Source organism: Anabrus simplex, chromosome 2, assembly GCF_040414725.1.
Source record: "Anabrus simplex isolate iqAnaSimp1 chromosome 2, ASM4041472v1, whole genome shotgun sequence".
In the NCBI taxonomy this organism is placed as follows: domain Eukaryota; kingdom Metazoa; phylum Arthropoda; class Insecta; order Orthoptera; family Tettigoniidae; genus Anabrus; species Anabrus simplex.
In genome coordinates this window covers 1,113,262,805-1,113,290,673 of record NC_090266.1, presented here as the reverse complement: position 1 = coordinate 1,113,290,673, position 27,869 = coordinate 1,113,262,805, and the positions used below count along the sequence as shown (strand labels likewise).

At 37.7% G+C, this 27,869-nt stretch overlaps 1 protein-coding gene and 1 long non-coding RNA gene across 2 annotated transcripts in view; one reads left to right on the top strand and one right to left on the bottom strand.

Annotated features, from left to right (window-relative positions):
- Positions 1 to 27,869, top strand: part of LOC136863322 (allatostatin-A receptor) — a 1,657,357-nt gene that overhangs the window by 84,529 nt on the left and 1,544,959 nt on the right. The gene's annotated exons all lie outside the window — the stretch shown is intronic.
- Positions 955 to 7,196, bottom strand: LOC137498422 (uncharacterized). Its single transcript, XR_011017796.1, has 2 exons — positions 6,155 to 7,196; positions 955 to 3,821 (listed from the first exon to the last, which is right to left on the bottom strand). It is a non-coding gene; the product is annotated as an uncharacterized lncRNA (long non-coding RNA).

Here is a 27,869-nt window from a genome sequence, read left to right as displayed (position 1 = left end):
CACGACGCGGCTGAAATTACAGGTATCGCGTTCTCGTACGACGAACATTCTAAGTTTTCTGCACGGCTTTCACTCCGATTTCACGTAGCGCGACACGACAGCATTGTCGCCTTGTATGGTTGAGTTGTAGCAAAGAGAATGAGTAAGAGATGACTCTCAACGTTATTTTTCACTTCTGTACGCAACGGCTGCGCAAAGATCGCCAGGAATCGCACGCTAGCGCCCCTGGCGAGAGCAGGGCTGAACTAAAATTACCGGGCGGGCGATTTAAACCGTTTAGCGCGCGGAGGGTACCCAGGTTCGCGCCCCCCTCCCCTCCTCTTAAATATTATATTAAATCTATGTTTTCGTTTTTTATTTCTTTTATGTTTTTCTTTCATTTCCTTTTCTTTCTTTCCTTCGTTCTGTTACCTTTTTCTGAACTTCTGCATTCTGAACAGTGATACACCTGGAGGTTGGCCTGTGCTTTATTGTTATTAATAATAATTTTTTTGCTGGAGAAAAGAAGCTTTCCAGATTGTGCTGCTTATTATAATTATTTGATTTATGGAGCTATATTTTATTTTTACTAATTCACAAAGCCACGAAGGATGGGAGTGACTGGCCTTGCCTATGCTGCTTTTTTTTTTGTTTCTGCTGAGGGAAAAGGAAGCTAACTCACAAAGGGAGGAAGGAAGTGTCCAGAAGGTGAGTGGGATTGGCAATCCTTATCTCAGATTAAGACCTACAACAGAAATAGACACTAACATCCCCTCGTACATCAGTCCTCTTTAACACTACTTAAGCCAACCGTAACAATCAATAGTATCAAGATATGCTACTTATGCAGAAAATAAAATATAAATACAATGTAAGAAAGAAAACCATACACAGGAACCAAAATGATTAAAGCAAACTCATATGATAAGGAGGGAGTTTGTAGGATTCAAAGGTAAATTGAAATGAAACATGATCTTTTGATTTATGGAGCTATATTCTACCTACTATCCACAGTGTTACAGGTATAAAATGGTGTAGAAATTTGCACAAAAGTTTTAGTGATCATAGTATATCATAATCTCTTGACATTACATGCAGCAGTGTTAATCATCAATTAATATTCATCAGCCAGAAAACTATTCAATACAACACAAATACAAAATCATTCATTTATGAAAGAACGACTGGAACTGACAAGTTACAACATAATACTTTTCTCTCTTATTGCAGTCTAACGTTGCATTGACATGTCAAAAGTTTTCAGCAACACCATTTGTAGCCTATTTTCCCAAGGAACTAACTATATGATACATCTTTCAGTCTGTCAAATGAGGCACCTAGGGCCACACACTGAGAAATATTGAGATTTTTACTTCTTTTGCATCTACTAGAGGATGGCAAATCTCTGGCAGAGTAGTGTTTGAAGAAACCAAGACATGATAGCACATACCCTGTTCCTACATATTGCATCAAAACACAACATATCATTCAATCAGTCATCTGCATTTAGATGACAACCAATGTCAAGCTACAAAATTGTGTGCATCCCTTGTATTCATTGATCTGCACTATTTACAATAGTTAGAAATGTTCTATTTTGTGTGACAGTAGGATATATCTAAATTTTTCTGGTACATGGAAAAGGATGGAATCATGAATACATTTGTGAGTTTAAAAGACAAGAGAGCGCTTACAGATTCTGTGATTGTTCCCTCATACAACATGCAGGAGGTACAAATAATGCTTCCTTTCAGTCCATCCACAGGAGAGGAGTTCCAATAAATTGACAGAAATATGTAGCATCAGGATCTACGTACAATAATATGGCAGCTGATCCAGCACAAAACATACCCATGCCAAGTCACAACATAGCTCCACCTATTAAGAGCTACATCCAAGAAATTGTTTGATAATTTAGTACAGTATTATGAACAATATGCTGCTACCTTCCACAACATTACGGTGTGCAAGGGACTGTGCTGTGACCTACACAAAATGCCAGTTGAAGACAGTGGAAACTCACTTCAGACAGTGCCATTTGTATCTACTGTACAATGAAGGCAGAAATCTATGTCGGTGGTTGCAGATAGGCTGATCTGTGGTATGATAACATGCACTCCAACCGGCCAACCAAGCAGAGGAGGGGTGGCCACGGTTCCACCGTGTTTCTACACCTCTGCATTTGGGACACAGAAACGGGCTGTTCCCCTACCACTGGCTGTCCTGAGAATGGTTTTCCTTTCACCTGCAGTAAGGCGAATGATGGGACAGTTCCTAGTATATGCCATGGCCACCAAACATCTTGCCCTCACCACAAATCTCCTTGCTTAAGATGATGATGCTTGTTGATTAAAAGGGCCTAACATCTAGGCCATTGTTTTAAGAGAAAGTACAACTAGGCAACCACCCCCAATATATATTAGTAATCGGAGAGAAGAAATAGAAGGGGGCCGACACTAGGAATAATGATGGTATCGGCTAAGGAAGACCAGGGCCATGGAGGGTTTGAAAATAAATCTCCCTAAGCCTCCATACATAATACAATCGGGAGCAGAAAAGAACAGGTGGTGATCAAGGTAGATCAGATAGGATAGATGAAAGTGCGGTGCCTGGCACAAGTAAGCGGAAGCAATGTCAAAATTCAATTAAGGGCTCCGTGGTCGCCTACCCCAGATCCCAAGTGCAGAGCGCACAAGGGATCCCTTTTAGTCATCTCTTACAGCAGGCAGAGGATGTCGTGGCTGTTAGTCTACTGCCCCTACCCACAGGGGGACAACTATTATAAGGCTAGTTGCTTTAGGTTGCACCAACTCAGATAGGTCTTATGGCGACAATGGGACAGGAAAGGCCTAGGAACGGGAAGGAAGCAGCCATGGCCTTAATTAAGGTACAGCCCCAGCATTTGCCTGGTGTGAAAATGGGAAACCACAGAAAACTATTTTCAGGGCTGCCGACAGTGGGGTTCGAACCCACCACTGCACAAGCGCAATTTCATAGATGCATGACCCCACTGCACAGCCTCCTTGCTGGGTGTTTTGTAAAACAAAATTAAATATATTGATAAACAATCATTAGCATTCACAAATTGAAATTGTTTAATCTGAATGTAAAATGAACATTAATAACATTAGCACCAGTGTTCTCCCCAGTAATGTTTGTCAGCCGGGTGGCAAGAATGAGTAGGCAGGTGGGGAATACTATGTAAAACTTCAATATGAAAATAAATTTCAATTCGTTCCCCTCAGGGTGTTAACAAAAATATCAGACAGGTAAACATTAACTGCACAATTGAACTATTTGAATGTTATCATCACAAACAAGATATAACAGAGTAGGCCTACTTTGATCTTCTAGTGTTCTATAGCTCCTTCCAAATCATGTAACAGTGGAGTTAGGCCTCCCACTCAGTTGCTGTGGGCACGTGGACTGCCATACAGGTTTGTGATGTTATGCGGAACAGAGGGCTCGCATGTGATTCCACGCTAATCCAGACCCCAGCTCGTGACTACGTAGTGGTCAAGCTAAACATTTGATCTCCGATGTAATTGATGAAATTTTGCTAATGATTTATCATTTAAATTCACAGTTTTATAGTATTTATATGTGAAAGCAGGAGCAGCAGGAGTGGAGGTCATGGTAGTAATAGCAGCAGCACCATTACCCATAGCAGTAGCAGTAGTAGCAGCGGCAGGCATGGAGATGGTGGTGGCAGCAACAGCACCGGTGGTAGTAGGTAGTAGTAGCAGAAGCAGTAGGAGTGCCGGTGGTGCAGGTGGTGTGAGCAGCAGCAGTCATAGCAGCGGAAGGACTTGGCCGTGGACCAGCCTTGTGTCGAGGCACACCTATATGAAAAAAAACCACACACACACTAAGAATGGTATAACGGTATATGCTGATGACCTACATAAAGGTTCTCAGAACAAAGATGATCTTTAAGCAACTGTGGTCAGGCTTGAAAAATATTCTGAAGACAACAAAGTTAGCGGAACCTGGGACACATTTTTTTAAATGGATGAAATTGTTGAAATTTGAATTCTGGCATAAATAAATTATATTAACCATCCTCTAAATAACAAATGTGGTTTTGTGCCGCTGTGACTGTTTTTGATGTAGTTACGGTCGTTTTTAAATGGTTCTGCACGGTCATTTAATTATCAACCACGCCTCCTCTCCTCTGTATGCTCGGCTATCCGTGTTCCTTCTGTTACCATTAATTCCCTCTTTACAGTAGCATTGAGATTATACTATTTTTTAATATTGCAATATATACTGCCAACTGTTAGCTATGTTATGAACTACTTCATCCTACAATTTAGTCAACCATGAAGGAACTACACTTGGGGGAAGGGGACCTGGAAGTTTGAAGGAAGCAACTACTGCGAAGCTCACAAATGATTATAGGCAGGCAATATGTGCAAATATTCCCTCTGTAGATAATATGAAATCTGCAATATGTGCCACACTATACTATTACTCCTCCACAGAAGAAGATCCTAAGCATAAGAAATGCCCCCAAAGACCTGAATCATGGTGCTTCTACAATAAGAGTATCGCAACTGGACAAACCCCTCAAAGTCACAAAAAATGTCAGTTCAGTTCACAATTGCAATGCTGCTGAAAATTTTGTCTGTATACCAAAGGCTGGCATCAACTGAACTTCTGTCTAGATGTTGTAAAGGGGATACTCAAATTGCCAATGAAAGTCTTCATGCATGTATGTGGAAAAAGTGCCCATTGGCGCCCGCAAGGGAGGGGGGGGGCAAGGGGGGGTATTTGCCTCCCCTGGAATTCTAAAAATGTTGATGTTCAATTGTTTAATATCATACCAGATTATTTCATAAACTGAAATTACTGACAGTCATCTAGCATCTGTTATAACCGGAAATTTCTGTAAACAATTTAATGTTGCTGACGTTATATTGGTTTTTATATTCAAGAAAATTGTTGATGTGCCCCCCCTTGGAAAAGATCCTCCGGGCGCCCATGAGAAGAGACCTTTGTGTCCTCAAAACGACTTGGAATAGCTGTTTCTAATGCAGTTGCAGAATACAACATGAGATGTAGTGCAACACAAGAAATGAAAATGGCTGTAAGGAATTATAAACTTTCACCAGCAAAAGAAAACAGCCAGGAAAAACTGAAACTCCTAAAGGTACACAGGGATGAAGCCAAGAAGAAGCAGGAGGGTAGGAGTTATAGTGCTGGTGAATTTTAAGAGATTTGGAAAGGCCATTATGAAAACTTTTAATGGTTTTAGAACTAAAATTCATTTAACTCAAAATACCATTTTTTGTAACCTGCACTGTTCCATGCAGATCAAATCTAAACCTATATTTGCCAAAGTTGGTATGTAGCTTCTATGTGACCTACCAAGAAAATTGTAGGATAGATTTTTCATTCTTCTACAATATACTCATTTTATGAGGCAAAATGAACAGAAAATTAGTGGAAAATTACATATAAAATACAATTACAAACTTGAAACAGGAGTTAATTAAGCGACATAGGGTGAATTGAAAATTCCATCCTTGAGTTTTTTTATGTTATAAGGAAGAAGTTTTCAAACTCTCAGGTAAAAATCCATCCCACAGGGAACTTTTTGAAAGTTGCCTGTTTTGCGAGCATCATAAACACAAAGTACATCATATCTCATAAACTAATAAGGATATTTAGCTGAAAATAAGATATGTTATTTCTATAATAGTCCTACATATTCCACAACAGTTTCATTGTGATTGCTCAAAAATTGTGGAAAATAAAAAAATGTGTACCAGGTTCCCTTAAAATGAACCTGGACAAAACGGTGCAAATGGTTTTCAGATAAAGAGGGAGTTAATATAGCGAGCTCAATTAAATACCTCACCATCACAATTCAGCTAACGTAAAGCCACTGATGGATTATAAAAATTATAAAATTTGCACATTTCTGCACTATTCTGTTAATAATAAATGTTAGGCCTGTAAGAGATGTACCAATTTCAACTTACAGGTACGGCAAGACCAGGTGTGACAGGCATTATAGTAAATTTCATTATGAGAAGCGAGGTTCCCCCTCATCTGGCACTGATGAATTTATCATCATTACCTCTGGAGAGCAATTTGAAATGAAACCCGGGAAAATTTGATAGGTCACAGTACTGTGAAATTAATAACAACGACTACTACTACTACTTACCTCTTTCCGGGACAGTATCTTTATACAGCAACCTTGATAGCGGTCCTGGATAGCTCGAGTGGCGAAAGTGCCTAGAACACACAGTGCGGTTCTTCAGCTGCTTCGGAGGAAGCTGCCGCAAGCATTCGACCCCCCCACAACGTCCAACCACTCTCTGCAAATATCCGGTCTACCAACAGGGAAATGATGAAATAAGATTCCCTGTTGCTGGCCTTCTTTGCTATCTGTGTAAATGCCACAGATCTGACACGTTTCGTGCATGGTCTGAGACATGAAAGGAAATAGAAGAAAGTAATAAAGGACACTGTATCAGTTTATATTTTTACTGCTAATTTCAATACCCTCAAAATGATAGTGGATTATCATAAATAATATAACATTACATCAACAGAATTTTAAGGTGTCTGTTTCAAGTAGACTTATGTAACCACCATGCAAAAAGGTAATAAAACAGCGACAGCCAAAAAGAAATTGTTGGGAACATGAGCAGCTATCAATCATCAACTTAATAACTACTTAACCTCCTGCGGCCTACTATCCTTTTAATAGGATTTTGTTTTAAAAATAGAATGGAATATCCCGCAAACAATATTCAAACGTTAAATAAAATAAATAGCAAATTTAGGACTAGGCGAATATGATTCAATTTATCCGAAAGTCATTTGCCTTGGTGTGGTATATTTTCATGTTCTGGCCTCAGGAGATTAGTAAAACAAGAACCATAAGGATGCTTACCTCAACTATCTTGTACTTTTTCTTCAAACACGAAAACGAAGATAACAGATAAATGCATACAAATCAAAGTGAAGCAAAGTGTCACAAACGTGGTCGTCCCACGTGGTCCAAGTTGTCAAACTCAAATTGACCAATAGCAATCGGGAGATATTTCTACCAATAGGAGCTGCCGTATTCGTCACGTGGGCTTACGGTGAGTGACGTGAAGTACAACAGCGCGCCCCCGCGAGTGCAGGGCTAAAGTATTCAGTCTGAGCTGGGCCCTCGGAAGGGTAGGACCTATGCGGGTGACATACCCATGAGTTGTAGATTTCAACTGAGTATCCACGGCGAGTCGATGACCTTATATACCCGTGGCTGGCTGGCTCGCTGCTCCAAGCGACGAAACGTGGTTTCATTCCCACCTTAATATTTCCGAAAACACTGAATGGATTGACTTCAAATTTTGGGTACTGCCCTTTGTAAATGCGGGCTTCACGTTGGTGTAGCTCATATTTCTGTATCTTACGCTGTTTGTTAGTTTTTAAAATGTTTCTAGAACATTCCATAGGGGTTGGTCTACAACATGTGGCGATGACGTCACTCAACCAGTTCCTCTCTCCGTAACATCGTGCTGTCTCTCTCACTCCTGCAGCAAGCAGCGGATCGAGAACATTCGTTCGCAAGGCTGTTTCAAATGTTAAAACTCAGCAGTTCTTTAACAAAGAATTAATTATAATTATGATGTACCAGACCATAGGCATTCCTGGTACAATACATAAAGGAGTAACGTGTATATTTCAGTGATGTTATTGACATTTAACTGACATTATACAACGGGAAAATAAATATGAGCAAGATATTTCGAAATGACACGTGTTATAAAAATTTATCGTGTTGAATTCAAATTGTGTAACTTATTTTAATTATTAAGCCATGAACTTTTGTTCATAATTTCTTCTTCAAACATTTGACGATGAAGGATGTTGTTTAAATTTTGCTTAAGTAAAGTTTCTGTAGCGTTGAAGGTAGTCACATCTATCATTGATAATTTTGTAAATAATGGGAAGAATAATTTACTGCCGTTTGATGTTAATAAATGAGAATATTTAATATGTTTTGTAAAACCTTTGTGTTAGTATTCCAGTGTATAAGAATACCACATTATTTCAGAGTTATTCATATAATTATCTTTCCTTAAATTAATTTACGCATTATCCTTAGAAGTACTGCTTAGTTAAATACGTTCTACTTAAACCTGCACCCTGCAGATGAGAGACAGATTCCTGGGAAGAAGTGTGAGAGTTCACGATGTGGAGCGAAGAAGGAGGAAAGATCTTCGTGCTCGCAGAGTTCAAGCGTGCTGTCCACACGTACAGGTGGAGCTAAATGCCCAATCGTCTGTTGGACTTGTGGTCATTAAGGCACATACCAACAGCAATAACACTGATATGCATTTCAGAGTTTTTTCTCTGCTATAAGTGAAAATATTACTGATCATTGTTAAGTAAAGTGCCCTGAATCCACATCTATGTTCATATTTTCTTTATCACGTCAGGTTTTTGTGTAATTTTGAAAAGGATATCGAAAAACCTCAAAATTGGCAAATTCTATCATTAAAAATGCATATAATTTAATAAGACAATATACCGGGCATCTGCTTAGGTATTGAGGGATGTACAATCCAACTCTGTATTCATATTATCTCTATCGTGCCTGGTTTTATGTCATTTTAAGAAACAAGTATTTCAATAACGTCAAATTAGGTTTATTATTTTTAAACGTGTTTTAACACGCAATATAAAATTTGAATGCACAAAATTAATTTTAAAACACTGAATTATGTTAATAAAAAGCACTTCCAGCCATTCAGATGTTCAATTTATCGGTCGAAATGTTGCGCCTTTTTCATGCCCTGTTGTGACTTTCAGACGTACACCTCTTTAAGGCCCAGCAATAATCCGCTAACATTGCTTCATTCCACTTGCCCTGCTATCTTACTTCCATCGTTTTAATATCTTAGTGAAATCATTCAAGGCGTGGCATGCATACAAATATAGAAATCAGCTGAGCTCTTTTTTTTTTAAATTTTACTTGCAATATTAAGCAAGGAGAAAATAGTTATGCGATACTTTGCTCGTTATTTTTAATTTTCGTTCTTTTTTTTGCTAGGGGCTTTACGTCTTTAGGTCTTATGGCGACGATGGGATAGGAAAGGCCTAGGAGTTGGAAGGAAGCGGCCGTGGCCTTAATTAAGGTACAACCCCAGCATTTGCCTGGTGTGAAAATGGGAAACCACGGAAAACCATTTTCAGGGCTGCCGATAGTGGGATTCGAACCTACTATCTCCCGGATGCAAGCTCACAGCCGCGCGCCTCTACGCGCACGGCCAACTCGCCGGTCGTGAACAGTTTGGCTCGGAGACTGAGAGTTCATACTGTACCAAACAATCGTGCAAAACCACACATCACACACAGCGCTGTTATCCGCCACATTGACATGACAGATGGCTCGTCCGAGAGTCTGCCCTACAAGGGATGCACCGGACTAATAATAGCTGAACGTAATTACGTCAGTTCTTCATAATTCAAGAGATACTTGTCGCATACTTATTATGTCCGTTAGTGAGTTTCCGGATTCAAGAAAGAAAACAGTCAACATTCCATTCTTTATTTTAGATTAAATGGGAAGATCTAGGTGCTATATTATATACCTAAGAAATAGCTCGCTCTTGATAACACAACGTGATGCTAGAAGAACGAGATTCAGAGCTGAACATTACGTAAGGACGAGCCTTAGCAACAGCACCGCAAAAATGGTAATGTATTCCTTAGGAAATTTGCAAGTGAATGAGCTTTTATTAATTTTCCAGTAGGCCGTGTTGAGCTAAGGCTAATAGTGCCTATTATTCTCCTCAACATTGTTCATTTATCTCAGCTGCTTGAAAAAAATGAAATGCTCCTTAATTTTATGCAGTGAGCGCACTCCCATTTAACACCAGCCCTCCTCCCTTTTAAACTCCAATGCGCTGTATTAATCCCGTGCCTGGTATAATTATTATGATGATTTTATTATTATTATGGACTGATAAAATATTATATCATGGGCAATTATTAGTACATTCTCCTAATCACACAATAACATACGGAACATATTTGTTACTCACCGATAATTTTGCTTTAAATGATTATTATTAAAGAGTATATTGCAAATCAGATAAATTTCAGAACCAAAGATTACGTACAATAGTAAAACATTGACATTATGCACGACAGTAAAGCAGCAAGAAACAGTCGAAGCTAGAAATTCCCTGATAAGGAAAGGAGAATTTAAAAAGAAACATCAAATAGAATCAGTCATTTAAGAAAGGACTCTGTCCAGTTTCAGGAGGAACAAACAACTGATTTAAAAGCCTGTCTTGTTTTGACCGTGGCTAGGTTACTTGACAAAGTATAGAGTAAAGACGATGGAATTTATGGAAAGATAATGATGGCTGAATTAAAATCAGTTTTGCAGCAACAACACATCTGTACACATTGCCGTTGCTCTACAATAATAATCATTTGAATGATGACAGTCAAACAGGAAGACGAACAGTATTTCGTTGAAACAGTCTCTATACTCTCTCCGGAATGTACACTTCAGGATGCTTTAGGTTATTCATCTTGTTCCCGTCAATAGTAATTGGTTCTTCGTTGGGTAATTCGTTAGGAAGGCGGACGTTGCTGTCTAGTTTCAAATGGAAGCTGTGTTCAATAAGGCCGTTGATTAACTGTTTTGCCCTTAAGGTTCCTGGACCTTGGCAGAGTAAAGGAAATGCATGAACGATGCTGGCTGCACTCCCCTTCCTCAAGATTCATCCGACACTCCTCCCCTCTTATAAAATTTCGGCCACCATGCAGTAAAGTTCTTACACCTTTCTTACGTATTTTACAGCCACTAGAAAAGGGAGAATCCGCACGGAGGGGAGGCTTTACTGAAATTTGGCCAATTTTATCACAAACATGGATTTTCAATTTTGGGCTTAAAAATTATTCTTCCAAAAAGAGTTATCACTTTCACCACTTTTAAAGCTACGAGCGTCATTTTGAAAGGGAGGTGCTGAGCACTGGAAGAGCGAGTCCACGCCCTGTTCTCTAACGACGACAGGCTAAGGATATTTTGGTGCTACATTGTGCTTCCAAGGAAAAATTGCCCAATGGAAACATTTGTTTCCAAAAATAAACTGGAGCTAGCAGTAATTACATCTGTGATGGAATTCAATATGGGATGTGTAAAGGCTCTCCAAGTTGTGACCTGCATGAGGGATGAACCTACTACCCTATCAGCATTGACCACCAGTGAGAAACGGGACCACAGACGGTGCACCAACAACAGAAAAAGGAACAGTTTTACACAAAAGCAAGATAGGAAGTTGGTAAAATGGAGAAAAATATCAGAGGTAGATAGGAAAAGGATGTTTGAAGGCGAAACATAATGATGCAGAGCAGTTTAAAAGTGGGTATATTTGGCTGAACTTTCAATTGCTTTTTTCTCACATTTACATTTTTCAGCATTTCTTCCCATACAAAAGGATCCTTGCGACAAAATTCTTAACGAAGTCAAGTGAAACTTTCAGTAAATCTTCCAGTATTCGTAAGGGTTAAGTGATACTATTGCATTTTAGGGTCAAATGAATATTAATACCTTTTTCGCCCTTTAAATTTGCAATAACATCTTTTTTTCAAATTTTACAAGTCAGAGAAATTTGAAAATTTGCATCTCTAACATATCTTTTCTAACAACAAAAAATGCATAGTATCAATTAATTCTATGCGTGTTTATAACTAGCCATCCAAATTTCAGCTTAGAAAACAAGAAAATGTGACACAAGGATTTTTTCACGTTGCATGGAAATTTTCTATATAAATACATTACCTCAAAAACTAATTAGCCGATCGTCTCAAATCTTTGTGTGATTATTTCTCTTAAGTGCATGTATAAGTGGTTAAAATTTGGAGACGTTCAGAATTTCAGGGAAGCCTCCCCTTACCCAAAGACAATTTTGGTAAATGAACTTAGTAAACAAGTGAAGTTGTACTCACATGTTTCAACAAAGAGCAGAGATCTGTTCCTTCCAATAAGCAACATGTCATTCACTTCTCGAGGGGTATGTGCCCTTTCTCAAATGACTTCCAAACCACGCACAAATCGACCTTAAATATCAGAATGTTACTGGTTCCATCAGTGCTTCTCCTTTTGTGAAAAGGTGCACCAGGACAAGAAGAACGTTAATCTGCAATAACAAGATCGAATATTTGGAGATATATTCTTTCTTAAACGGTTGATTCAATTAATGACACTTATAAATTACGGTCGAGAAATTAAAAGCAAGTATATTTAAATGAATCTGAGGAGCATTCCCTAACACGTCGCCTAACATAATTAAAACGCAGTCACTCATTAATAATTAAATAAAATATTACGTAATATTCCACTACATGTAGCACAATAATTACAACGCAATCTCGTAAAAACTTCTATATATCCCGAGATAAAGTGTCTAATACGGTCAGAAAAAAGTTGTCCACAGTATGCCAAAGTCCCCTGAATAAAAATGTCTAAGATTTAGTCCAATTTTATGATTTGTTAATTTATAGAGAAGAGAATATTTGAATTAACGTACACGAAGAAATATTTCTGTTTCCTCAAAGTATTTAAAAATGATTTATATTTGAGGACATTTTGGTTACTGGACCTTATCCGTTATCACTTCGGATATTTGTTTATTTTGGGCCACAGCATGGAGAGGACATTTCAAGTTTGGACGTTTTATGTCGACATTTTGTGTGACGGGGCGTTTTTGTGTATTGGGCCTTCATTTGCCTATGGACCCATTCGTACTGGACATTCTTCCTGCCGTTTGCATTACATGGATGATCGGTCCTGAGTTTCTAGTCGTCTGTTCGTCCCTCATAGGCATTCAGCCGTGTTCTTTTCCTTCTAGCTTCCAGCGTCTCCCAACATTCTGTCTCACTACATATCCACTAACCTTGCAAACCATTCGCTAAACCACCTTTAGCCTAGTCCAGTGTGAGTCCCATACCACTGCTCTCTCTTACAGTACAAACATGTGCATTCATCACATTAACACGAACGTGAACATAACATAGTATTCTATGCAGTCTTGTAATTTTCTACCTGTTACAGCTTTGTATTCCTAACATGACATTCAATTTCTTTCAGGTTTCTTACATACTGGCATAACTTTAATATAGGGAAGACCAATCTTCATATCACACTCGGTGAACCTCTTTTCAAATTTCAAGTCTAGTCAGCGTTCAGTCTGCAAGCCTGAGTGAATTTAATAAACGCCGACACAATCCTCTATTTGCAACTATTGCTGTGACCTCATTTAGTTTGATACCTATTATCTTTAAATCGATACAAACTCAGTCTAAACATCGCCCTCTTGGTCTCCCTTTATTTCCCTTAACCTCCATAAATGTGTCCATTATCTTCCTAGCCAACCCACCCCCGTCCAATGGGCTTACATGACCCCACCATCGAAGCCGATTAATGGTTACAGCTTCATCCGTTGATTACTTAGCCCTTATCTCCTTATTTCTACTACCCACCTGCCATTGTTCCCGCTTTGTTGCAACCAGCAATCATTCTCGTGACTTTCATGGTCTGTCACTTCTAACTTATGGATAAAACACCCTGAGTCCAGCCAGATTTCACTCGCATATATAAAAGTTAGTCTGAAAACAGACCGATGTAAAGACAGCGGAGAAGACTTCCTTCTTACAGAATACCGTTGACCGCAACTGCGAGCTCACTGCATTAGCTTTACTGAACCTTGATTCAGTCTCACTTACTATACTACCATCCTGGGAAAACGCAGATTCTAAATAACTGTGACTGTCTACCTGTTATAGCTTTATATTCCCAACCTGGCATTCAATTCTTTTAGGTTTTTACCACTGGCATTACATTAGTATTGCAAAGACTACTTTTCTTATCATACTCATTGAACCTGTTTTCAAATTCGAAGACATTAGAGTGCAAACTTGAGCATAAACTGGCATTAAGACTTAGGCGTCAGCCTAGGCCAAACTGCTTACTAGATTTTCACGCAACTGAATCCCTCTCTACCAATTTATACCTTTCAGTAAATGATCCATGCAAACTATGAACAACAAAGGTGAAAGATTGCAGCCTTGTATAACCTCTGTAAGTACCTTGAAGTCATTACCATCAATTCTCACTGCAGTCCAATTGTCAACATAAATGCCTTTTATTGATTTTATTAATCTACCATTAATCCACAGTTCTCCAGTACCCTCCGTACTCTGTCATATGCCTTCTCTAGATCTACTAACATAAACATAATTGTCCATTCATCTCGTAGTATTTTTCAATTAACAGGCGCATACTGAAAATCTGACCTTGACAGATATTCTGTGGTCTGAAACCACACTGGTTATCATCCAACTTCCCCTTTACCACTGATCACACACTCCCTTTCAAGATGCTACTGAACACCTTGCCTGATGTACTGATTAATTAAATACTTCTATGGTTGGTGCAATCCTTCCTGTTCCCTTGCATATAGAGAGGTGCAATTACTGTTATAGTCCAATCACGATGTACCTTACAAATATTCTGTGCTAACCTTCTTTATCTATGAAGCCATTCCATCTTTGCCTTCCCACTATATTTCACCACTTCATGCACAATTTTACCTATTCCTGATGCTTTATACAATTCAGTTTATATAGCATTTTCTAGCATTATTTCACCAAACATTCTTTTCCTCTTTGCCATTTCACTGCACTGTTCGCGACTTTACGGAAATATTTTTTTTTACGTTAAGAATATTTTCAAATTATTCCTCCCTCTTGTCCAGTGATTCCCTGGTACATCTTATGACTTCACCTGATTTACCCGATACGCTCTTCATTTCTTTTATCTGTTCCTTTCTATGATATTTATTACTGTCAAGAAAGGTTTCTCTGCCATTTGACCTAGTCTTTCCAGGTTAATACCAAACCTTTCCCACTGCTTTTTCTTGGATTCAATAACTATTTGTTTCGCTCTGTTTCTTTCATCTGAGTAAAGTTTTCTTTCTGCATCAGCCCTTGTTTGAATCCGTTTCTGAAGCCTTCTTTATACGTTTATAAACTGCTCTCACTTCATCATTTCGCCAGATATTCTGTTTCTCCCATTTTTACACACAGTTGTTCCTAGGCATCCCCTTGCTGTTTCTACTGAAGAATACCTGCATATCATCCATTAGCTTTCGAAATCATGTACCTGCTTGCTGTCCATTGTTTGGAACTTTTCACTAATCATATCCATGTACTTCTGTCTAATTTCCTCGTCCAGGATATTTCTACCCTTATTCATCTGAAGACAGATTTCACATTCTCCATCCTATTTCTGGAGATAATATGTTCATTACTCATCAGATAGCGGTCCTTATCATCAAAAATTTCCAGAACACCCACACATTCTTAGCAAGTTTCCTGAATTCAAAGTCCGTTATGATACAGTCTATTATGAATCTGACGCCCCTACTCTCCCATATGTAGCGGTGTATAATCTTATGCTTGAAGAACGTATTCGTAACTGATAATTCCATACTAGCACCAAAGTCCATTAAACGCTTTCCATCCTATTAGCTTCCATATCTTTTCCACATTTACCCATCTCCTTCCCATTTCTATTAGTTATATTTCCAACTCCCGCATAAAAATTACCTATTAGCACTATACTACCCTTGTTGTTGATCCTGACTAGAATTTAACTCAATGTTTCATAAAACTTTTCAACTTCCTCCTCATCTGCATCCTCGCATGGTGAACACACTCAGGCAATTCTTGTCCTAAATACTCCAACTGACAAATATACCCATTTACATGACTAACAGAAACAGTGTTGCTTGCAATAGTATTCCTGATTAACAGCCCTACGCCCTTCCCTTCTAATACATAACAAAAAGCCAGAAAAACACTAAACAATCAACCAAACTCGTGGAGAGTTAACCCTCTACTGCATGAATTATTTTTCGTTTGGTGAAGAAAATTTCAAGTTTTAATGTTCAACATACGTTTAGTGTTTTAGATGTACCAGCAATTCTTAACTGGGGGTAATAGCTTAACACTCGTATGTGATGTGGATTGCCATAGTGGAATATATATACGATTTTTCCCGATTTTACGCTAAGCTTTTAACATTCAAAGACCGAACATTACTATCTACTGACCATGGGTACGTGCTGTAAGGTGCAAATACAACTTGCACGACCGTAGGTCGGTAATGTCTTTGAGGTTGAGCCAGAGGTACTCCTGAAGCCTGTAGTAATGTGATGGAGAGGGCCCCACGTAAAATAAACGGTGGTTGGTACGCGTGTATGGAAGGAGTACCTTTGGTTGTAGGGCTGTTTTGTCTTATGTTATATAAAAAATGCATCACTGGGATATGTGTTTAATTGACTGTATAGTTGAAGGTGTGCCGTAAAACTACCTCTGTCTATAATATCTATCCATATATACGGATGAAAAGTTATTTGTTGCCTGACGGCAACTGTATGCAGTAGAGGGTTGATAACATTAAATCTAAATTTTCCAACCACTGAACATTCTCCCTAGTAGCCTACACAAAATCCTTCAGTAGCCGCAAGTACGATCTCCTTGTGCATTCAGTGGCGATATGGCGGATGGTCTGCTTTTCCTCACCGCAGTCGCACTCAGGGGAGGATCTCATACCCCACTTATGTAGCGATGAGCCACACCGTCCATGATTGGTGCGAACTCTATTGAGGACAACCCAGGTGAATACTGTGTTGTTCCACTCGAATTGTTACTCACCAAATACATTATAGGACCTATTTATGGAGCTCCCTGGAAGTTTGAACGGAAGGAGATCTTGATTTCAGACTTCAAATCTAACAGCCAGGTCTTATGGAGGGGGAGGGCTGGGTTTGTTAATATTTACCTAAACTCCCGGACCAGATTATTTGGTGTTCTTATTCTTGGAAGTGGCATGTAAATCAACACTGCAAGGAAAAACGTGGAGTAGATTTGACAGGAATCCCCATGAAGATCCTACAAGTTTTTGAATGATATTGTTCTTTGCTCTCAGTTTGGTGGCACTCTTAATCAAATGTTTTTGAATGACCACGAGTTACTCCAACTTGGTACTCGCGGTTAGGATTATGCGATACAGGGAAGTTATTGAGTGATACTTTCAAGTTATTGTTTGCTTTTCTGTTATTTAGATTGAAGAAAAGGTTTCTGTTTTAATGGTGCTTGGAATTAGACATCACTTATCAAAATACTCACACAAAATGCCAAGGTTTCTGTTTAGAATTAATTCTATTTCATCTACAGTGCATTGTTGAACATAAGCAAATTGGAGTGATGCAGTGTAAGGTATATCTGCGATATACAAATTAAAGAGGTATGGGGCGAGCACAGACCCTTGAAGGAGACCATTATTGAGTGTTTAATTTTGGTGTACTTATTGTCCAGAATAGCCTGGATCAATCTCTTTGATAACACATTGCTTGTGAGTTGTGACATTACCTTGCATCCCACAAGTTTGACGAACTTACACATAAACCCCTCTCTACAAACATTACCATCAACACAGCACCACTCTTCAATCGTTTTTCAAAATCTGTCTAAATATGAGTTGGTCCTCACGTCTACGGTTACATCTAAAATCAGCTTGTTCCATTCAAAGTATTGGCAGGATTAGAAGACTTATTCTGTTATATATGAGTCATTCCAGGAGCTTATAACAAACGCTAATTTAAAGGAACTGGACCGTACATTTCTGGACAATCCGAAGGTTTACCTGGTTTTAGAATAGCCAGAATGTTTGTTCCTTCGAGCTCTGTGGGAAGTTTTCCTGTAAGTAGGATAATCGAGAAAAACTGTAAAAAAATAAGTTTCTTTGCATTCTTCCCGCACTGGCTGAGGAATTCAGGATGTATACCATCAAAACCTGGTTCTTTTCTGTTCTTTGTCATCTTCAAGGAAACAGGAGGTCCTCTTCAATGAATGGGGCAGAGACGAACGATGATCCAGAGATTTGTCTTTTCATTTAGGTTAGTTATTTTTATTTACAATTTGTTTACGTCACACAGACACAGAAAGGTCTTATGGCGACGATGGGATAGGACAAGGATAGGAGCGGGAAGAAAGCGGCCGTGGCCATAATTTAGGCACAGGCGCAGCATTTGCCTGGTGTGAAAATGCTAAACCTCGGGAAACCATCTTCAAAGCTACCAACATTGGGGTTCGAACCCACTATCTCCCGGATGCAAGCTCACAACTGCCAATCCCTAACCACACGGCAAACTCGCACGGCCATTTAGGTTAGTTCTTAATTTTTATTAACCGTTACACTTTAGACATGCCAGCAATGCGCTTGGGAAATTCGAACGTAGCAGACAAATATATTCGGATTCCACCTTCTGGAAATGTAGGGATCAGTGCATCGGAGTTTAAAACGTTTTTTGTTTAGAAATAGAAATAGACACTATTCGAATGACACTCATTTCGACAACGGCGCATCTAGCGTTACAAGTGAGACATGGAATTGGGGAGCCTCCGACCCACTACACAGGCAAGACAGTGACACATATTCACGTTATATTTCAAGAAATATACATTGTTATGCTTGCAACGATAATGAGCCCCATATACACTCAGGTAATCCAACGTATTATACTGATGAACAGCTGACGGCAAGCTGCTTGACTGACCGTTCGGTAAGACTCCACCAGTGCGAACACCTTCCATTGGCACGCACCAATGTCTGCCAATGTTCCAGACAAGCATGTTCCGATTCCACTTTTTGCAGATGTCGGAATCAGTGCAAAAGTTGTCTAAACCGCTTCCCTTTAGGAATGAAAATGGAAATACTGCCTAACGGGAGTATAAAATGTGGTATTGGTAAAAAATTACAATTTTTAGTTTTTGTGTAAAATTGTTATTTGGAGTTTCCTCCTTAATTTGATGTAAGTTTCATTGATTTTGCATGACTGAAATTATTCATACATTTTTAAAAATTCTTACTGCACAAGCAATTTCCCCAGATATTCTGAGCTCATGTTCACTTAAGGCGACACTCCGGAGATAAAAAGATATTTTTACCTAATGCATGGATTTTCAGGAAACTTTGTGGAAATGTCACCTACATAAAAGTAGAGACATCACGGAAAATTTATTTTATATGCAAATAATAGTTTTTCCAATATAATTTCTTGAAATTTTAATTCCATTTTTCATGAAATGTAATTAACATGTTAATGTTAATTCGTAATTAGGTAGATAATACTTCCTTTAAAAGCACTGCGTACTATGCCCTTTTGATCGGAGCATGTGTGGTGATGAGTCTCTTCTAACTCCTGCCACGGCTAGCCGAAAAAGAAACATAACTAACCACCACGTAGATTCTCTTCTCACGGCGTTGGACCGTCCGATGATTCCTCTTACAGGGCTGATATAGGGGTGTCATGAATTTACGGGTCAAGTTAACTACTAAATAATGTAACCCCCAAGACTAAGTAAGTAAACTCGTGTCCTCATCCTGAGGTGGTGCAGCTCTTTTTAGGCACACCCCCATTGGAGGTGAGCTGCACGTACCATTCCAACCACATACCAGCCCTCCTGCCATTCTTAAATTTCTAGCAGTACTGGGAATCGAACCCGGGCCCCCGAGGACGGCAGCTAATAACACTAACCGTTACGCTACGGAGGCGGACACCCCCAAGACTGAATAAGATTAAATTAAGTCAAATTTATTAAAGCAAGAAGCAAGTAAAATGAAGATACATTTAAATAAAATTGCAAATAAAATGAAAATTAAATTGAAGTTAAACAAAAGTGAATTTAACAAAAATGGCAGAAAATCCTAACTTAGTAAAATGCCATTAAAAGAGCTGAGATAAAAATAAATCACATCAGAAAATCATGATTAACTCTCAACAAACTTCAAACATCCACTGACTGAATTCCAAAAGAGGTTTCAAAACTCAACTAAATTGATGACTCAAGAATACCTAAATTAATTAATGTTGTTAAGACTGAAACTTTACATTTTATTTGTCACACAATAATTAATTAATGACTCCAAACAGTCAAATATTAAACTCAAAAAACGTGTGACGTAATCTTTGAAATACCGTGAACACACTTCATTCCATCGAATATAACTTCAGTTCAATGTAGTGTTGTTGTTGTTGTTGTTGTTGTTGTTTGAGTCATCAGTCCATAGACTGGTTTGATGCAGCTCTCCTTGCCACCCTATCCTGTGCTAACCTTTTCATTTCTACGTAACTACTGCATCCTACATCTGCTCTAATCTGCTTGTCATATTCATACCTTGGTCTACCCCTACCGTTCTTACCACCTACACTTCCTTCAAAAACCAACTGAACAAGTCCTGGGTGTCTTAAGATGTGTCCTATCATTCTATCTCTTCTTCTCGTCAAATTTAGCCAAATCGATCTCCTCTCACCAATTCGATTCAGTATCTCTTCATTCGTGATTCGATCTATCAATCTCACCTTCATCATTCTTCTGTAACACCACATTTCAAAAGCTTCTATTATCTTTCTTTCTGAGCTAGTTATCGTCCATGTTTCACTTCCATAGAATGCCACGCTCCACACGAAAGTCTTCAAAAACATATTTCTAATTCCGATATCAATGTTTGAAGTGAGCAAATTTATTTTCTTAAGAAAGCTCTTCCTTGCTTGTGCTAGTCTGCATTTTACGTCCTCCTTACTTCTGCCATCGTTAGTTATTTTACTACCCAAGTAACAATATTCATCTACTTCCTTTAAGACTTCATCTCCTAATCTAATATATCCTACATCACCTGCCTTCGTTCCACTGCACGCCATTACTTTTGTTTTGGACATATTTATTTTCATCTTGTACTCCTTACCCAAGACTTCATCCATACCATTCAGCAACTTCTCGAGATCTTCTGCAGTCTCAGATAAAATAACAATATCATCGGCAAATCTCAAGGTTTTGATTTCCTCTCCTTGGACTGTGATTCCCTTTCCAAATTTCCTTTACTGCCTGTTCTATGTAAACATTGCCTTACACACATATAATTATTCAATCTCTGTTTATTGCCACTCATGGCTGCCTTTATATTTACCATAAATAAAGTATTAAAAGCATAATTATCAGCCATGATAAAAATAAATATAATTCCACTGTGAACATATCGGACCAATATTAACAAAATTAACAAAAGAATTACATGTGTTGGGTCTATGGTCAACTTAGCCTTTTCTCCACTTGAGAATTATGACCATTGCCGCCAGTTACATAAGCAATCCAATTTGCTTACACTGCATTATAAAGCACTGACACTAGCAAATCTATTTCACACTCATAGGTAAGTTTGGGGCGTTTAATTATATTTACACATGACCAATCGGTTTGTTGACCTGACCTTAAGGTTATTATTACACTTAATTCATTGTGACATTTTAAATGCATAGCTTTTGCGTTACTGTTCCGGGGAGTAAAGATAATGCTGCCATTATTTTGACTTAGACTAACGGGCTGTCCATTCTACCTACATCTGTCATCTTTTTAATACAAATCCACAAGAAAATTATTATTTACGAAAATGTTAACACAACACTTACAACGTAGTGTACCATAAATAGGACAAATGAATCATAATATCTAAATTTATCTACAATCTATTATTTACATAACTTGATGTTCACGTTATTCTTGGCTTATGTAAATAATCATCAAACCGTCGATTAAAATTCTTATTATTAGTGACGCAAATGCCTGCAAATATTTACGGTAATTTACATCCCTAAATTTATTCATGATTGTTATAAACGCAAAATTCGTAGTATGAAAATTAATGTTCACCAAATCAATTAATTAGTTAATCAATCACTTTAATGCGTGAGTTACCACGGTTAATCACATACAAATTTCCATTTTGAGTATACAGTGCTCCTCTACAGTTATAATATTTAATGTTTCACTCATTATCAACTTTAGTTACCATTGTCGGCAATCATTTCAAATTTATAAAACATTATCTACCTTGACATTTATCATCAGACATTTTAATATCTCATGACCAACACTTAAATGATATTCATTGTAATCTCGCTTTATAACTTGATCTCATATGGGTCCACTATCTCGTCGCTATGCTTACTCATGTGCACATTATATTCAATTAATTCCTTACTATCCCTGTTCATCGTTTGCGTCTCTAATATTCATTCCTCTCATATATCATCGTAAATTTGCTCCTATCCATACAGCTATTAATATTCTTCCTTATTCGTCGTTTACCCTAAAAACGTATTTCACTCATTCGTCGTGACGCGTATGTGTGCAGCCGTCCTTGGCTCACTTCTACTTTCAATTATATTATCTTCAATTATACTTTACATTAAAGACAAAATTCACTTCTCACATTTTCAGGGATATCATATATAGCTTCTATAGCTTTCAATTGGACCTGTATTTATCCTCATCTCATTTATTTCTGTATCGTGCGAGTTAATAATGGTTCTTTAAGATATCCTGTATCATGGCCATCTACCTGCATATATGTTTGCCTTCACAATAATAAACTCTGTTCATTAACTAAAGTTTACGTGTAATGCTTTAATTTATCCAATTTCAATTCCGAACTGTCATTATTATTATTATTATTATTATTATTATTATTATTATTATTATTATTATTATTATCATAGTTTAAGTTCAACAACTGCATTACACTGCGTTACTTGACAATCAACACGCTATCTTATCTCCACTTATCCACGTTTGAAAATAGAATAACATTATTACTTTTATTAATATTATTCTATGAAATTGATTATAGATTGATGTGACTTCGAACTATCCTCACGATTGTAAAACTCACGCCTGTACACAATACTTGAATAAACTGACAAAACAATTATTCGATGCTAACTTTCATTATTATTATAATTCATCTAAACTTGGCACTTTATTTTTGTAGACTCAAATTATCATTGACTATAATTTATAAACACACACTTATTATTAAAGTTAGAATAGCCCGATAAAACAATTATTTGATGTTTGTACTCTCATAATAATAATAATTATTATTATTACCAGTGTGGCAACTTAAATGGTTCAGTTTATTTTCAATGCTAATCATTATCCAAGTCAAACATCCAGTTCAGTCTGCAATGATTAGTGTTCAGTTTATTTTCAGGGTTAATCATTATCCAAGTCAGATAGTCAACTCAGTCTGCAATGATCAGTAGTTGGTTTGTTTTCATGGATTAATCAAATTAGACATCCTGTTCAATCTGTAATGATCAATGCTTAGTTGTTTTAGCGACATTCATGAGTTCAAGTAGATGGTTAGCTCATTCTGCAAGGAGCAGTAGTTAGTTTATTCCATTGAGAGTTAACATTTTGTTGAAAATCACTACACTATCAGTTTAGTCTGCAATGATAGTGCGTTAGGTAACTTTAATGGTGTTGAACACTGAAGTAAAATGTTTAAGATAAAATTTAATTCCGCTTCTGACAGCACTGATCATAGTTTTTAAGTAGCACATTTCTCTAAAGGTCATGACGATGGCTGTGATTACTGAACTGAACAATCGATCTTCCTTTTATATGAGTGAGATATTTCTCCTTCTTTCCTACCAGAGTAGTGGTCATGATTATTGAAATTAACTATGTTTTCCTCATTTTGCTGAAGACCATTTGTTTAATATAAGTTCGCGTTAGTTGCTATTGATAACCTGGTGATGTTTATTATGACACCGTCCACTTCATTTCCTTTTCATTTCTTGGGTTGATACCGTTCATAAACCGTCGGATGAAATTAATTTAATTATTATTCGGTGAAGCGATAAGACTAATTTTTGGATATCCATGCTTGTTGGTTTATTCATTTTAAATTAGGATATTTATGGACTAACATAACCTGAAAGTTATGTGTGTGTTAACATAAATGTAAACTCAATTTTTTATTTTATTTTAAAAAAATATTGCAGTTCGGTGGAACACTATTCCATATAATTTAAAATAATTAATTATTAAAGTAACTTTATTTCTGGGTGTCTGGTTATGACACAATATGGTGCTATCATGTATTTTTACAGAGAGATCAATGACTTATAACTAGGGCTCGGATGTTTAAGACTCATAATAGCCCAAATAAGCAAGCAAATATGACCTCAGAAGTGACGAAGTATGACGTAAAAGTGACAAAATATGACCCGAAAATGATAAACATAAATATGGCCATTTAAAAATAAGTCACTGGTCGAAACGGCAATTCCTTTCAAACATGATTCTTATTTTCATATTAATTTTTCTGAATATGTATGTTTAACAGTTATTCACAGTCTATTGTCCTTGATTCACTTATCAAACATTTGTGAATGCATACCTGTAAAGTACTAATTTCGCTGAGATTATGAGATCGCACAACATTTTAAAACTCAAAACAAGTTTGCATCCTGAATTGGTGGTTTGAAATACAAGAAAACTGGAAATCAATATATTTTTAAAAATATTTTGAAACGTTTAAGCCCAGGTTTCATTAAGATTACCGAAATATGTTAAAGTTTAAATTGAGCACCACGAAACGAATTAAGTAGATGTCTTTCAATACGTTATGGTAGGGCTGCAGGGCATATAGTGCAAACTCACATACCTTTTTCATTCTTCTCATCTTGAAATGTACTGGTACCATCTCCTCTACGAACATCATTTACTCTGCACACACAGCGAAAACAGACATTTCGATTAAGCACGTTTTGAAGTTCCCGTTTTACACTGTCACCAACTATTCCATGTGATTGTTGTACTGACAGTTCAACACTTCTCACAATTTCAATACTTGCAGGAATTTCTAAGCTACCAGATTCTAAACGAATAATTGCACTCGATATAATTCCAAAGTTGAAATTATATATGCCACACTTTCTAACAAACTGTTCAAAAACAATTCCTGGGCAATCTTGATAAAAGAGGCAGAGTATTCCCCGTGTATCAACTGCAGATGGGATACCGATAAGCAGTTTTGTGAATACTAGTTCGCATTAGGTAAGTTGAAGATAATTTTGCACAGCTACAGCTGTCGTCAAACTGCCGAAATACAACCGAAATATGAAGTTCCTAGAAAATAGCTCAAAATATGACCTTGTGACAAAAATAGCCAAAATATGCATTTATATGACAAAAAATCACTTAATTGCGACAATAATCACTTGATTCGCACCAAAATCCAATCAGGCAAGAAAACAGAGACAAAGAAAAAAATATGACTTTTCCTGAACATCCGAGCCCTACTGAAAACATTGAATTTTGGAGCACCATGCCTTGCCAAGGAACAAGTTAACCTGTGAAGTAAATTCCTTCTTTTAATGTATATCTAACTGGTTGAAATGTAACCAGATGTTTCGGTTCGATTAAGGGTCCATTCGGTGGCTGATGATATCCTACGTGGTATTTTATAATCGGTGGATAACCTTCGGGAAAGAAAAATTCGGAGTCCGGTTGCCGAAACTGAATCTTTGCGGACCAAGTTAATCGACCAACGGCGTTACTTGTAATCTGATAGTAATTATCAGGGTTTTCTCTCTTCTTTTTTTATGTTATTGAAATATATTATGGCAATGGCAATTAACGTTAACTTAATTCGGTAACAAAAAACTAGTTTTTCTGAGGTCTATAATAAATCCATTTAAGCCAAATTCTTGAATTTTATTTCAAGTAATAATTCGATTTCCTGATGCCACCCGCGGATTCATGTCAACAAGTGACTGAAGAGCCCGGAACCCCCTGAGAATAGGAGAATCTACATTTACAAGAGCCAGAGACAGATGTTGACAATCGGTAAGCAAGGGTGCAATATAAACAAAATACATTCAATTATTAGTTAAAACTCATGTATCTAAATATAATTGAAATAAATTTACTTAACATCTAGAATTCTGTATGACATCACTCATTGTTTCATAAAACTTGTGTACTTCGTCCTCATCTGCTCCGTCATATGGTGAATACTCTCGGATGATTCCCCCTACCGTTAAATCTATTCACATATTGTCAGCATTCGTTTCTTCATATTAGTTTGAACGGAAAGCTCTAGGTACTGTATTATGCACTTAACAATGAGAGCGCTTTTAACCCGCGAGTGGTCGAACGTGAGACGTTCTCTCACATTAAACTTCATTTAAATTAAATATAGCCTATCTTCCACAATTTTGCGGGGCGTAAGAGTGAAATGAATTACTGAAATGAGATGCAAAATTGCGTTATACATTTTAGACTTAAAAAGATGAAATGATTAGCCGTATTATACCTTACAGGGCACATTAATACTGCATGATGATACCTACCTGCTCTTCTGTTCTTGGATACGGACACCAGCTCAGCTGCAGTCGGCAGAAATGGTCGATAATTTGGGTTCTTATGACGAGAGGATCATGGGGAACTCAATACTACATTAAACTACGAAATGAGGAACACTTTCGCTGTGATCAGAATTTTGAGCAAAAGTTTGTATTCACAACACAAGTTAATTACAAGGATTGCACCTGTAGTGCCAAAATACGTGCGCCGAGGGCTCACATCTACAAATTAAAAAGACAACAAAGCAAATACAATCTGGATGATGACGTTATACTGAAATTTGTCGATCTGTGAACCAAGAAAAAAAAACCGGATGTGTTCTCCCACATGGAAACTACATCCCTATGTCTGCGACATAAAGTGATATAATGGTAGAATTAAGGATACCTGCAGAGATTACCGCTATTATGAAAGTTTCCTCCCATACCGGGATATTTATATACACAAACATTAGCAGCACAATAGGTAAATAAAAATAAACTAAGATACCTACTCTAGCGCCCTCAATTTCATATTTATACGGACGTGAACCCACGTCCACCAGGCAGAAACTTGTGCCAACAGGGCAATCATACCAGTAGCATAGTGCCAAGATCACATTAATAGAATACACAACCCTGAGAACGCGAATCAAACAAGAAAGGAATACGAGGTAAAATGGATAAAAATAAATGACGCACAGTTTTGCAAAAGACTCCCTGCCAAAGGAGAATGACCGACCTCCAGAGCAATTTAAAAATGGCCGAGCTCACCACAATACGGAGCAGGCGAACATTGACCTGCAGTCGGGTCTGGAGTCCCCTCCCACATCAAAAAAAACACTTGTAAACAAACCACCGCAAGACGTCTTACCCTACATTCTTTCACAAAGGGACTTTCAAGCTTCTACACATAGCAGCAAATGGCATAAAATAAGTGAGGAAAAACACATCTCACATCACGCTCCTGACTTCAATTAACCACCCACTCGGGTCGCAGTTGAATCACATAAAGTGTTCTACTATTCAATCATATCAAACCATCACCGCCAATATGCGGCGCGACAACAGTAACCTTGGGAGTCAGAGGTTCAAACCCAACGTTTGGCAGAGTAGCACAGAGTCGAATAGCGTTAAAACCTGCGCCTCCGCTATAGATTACGCCCGTCTAAGGCACGTAAATAGAGCCCCTTAACAAATAAATACCATCAGCCTGCATGCCTTACATTACGCAGGTATATCTGCCCTTCCCCTGGAATATAATGGGAATTACACATAGTGCCTAATCCTACAAGTAAAATGCATTTCGCGACCGACCCAAAGGAAAATATCCGGTCTATCGTACTCAAACAAATATGTGTCACTAGGCACACTACCTCTTGCCTCGATAACAAATATTACCTCATTGTCCGCTTTACATAAAGATACAAGAAAACAAATCTAACTACTCTTACCCTTAGATATATCAAACAATCTTAATATGCAGCCCGATGGGCCACCATCAAATCCTATATGAATATTTACACGTTTAATTCTACTATCTCTGCGTGATACCTTACCTCTACCATATGTCTAATAATTCATTGGTCCACTTATCTTAATTAATCT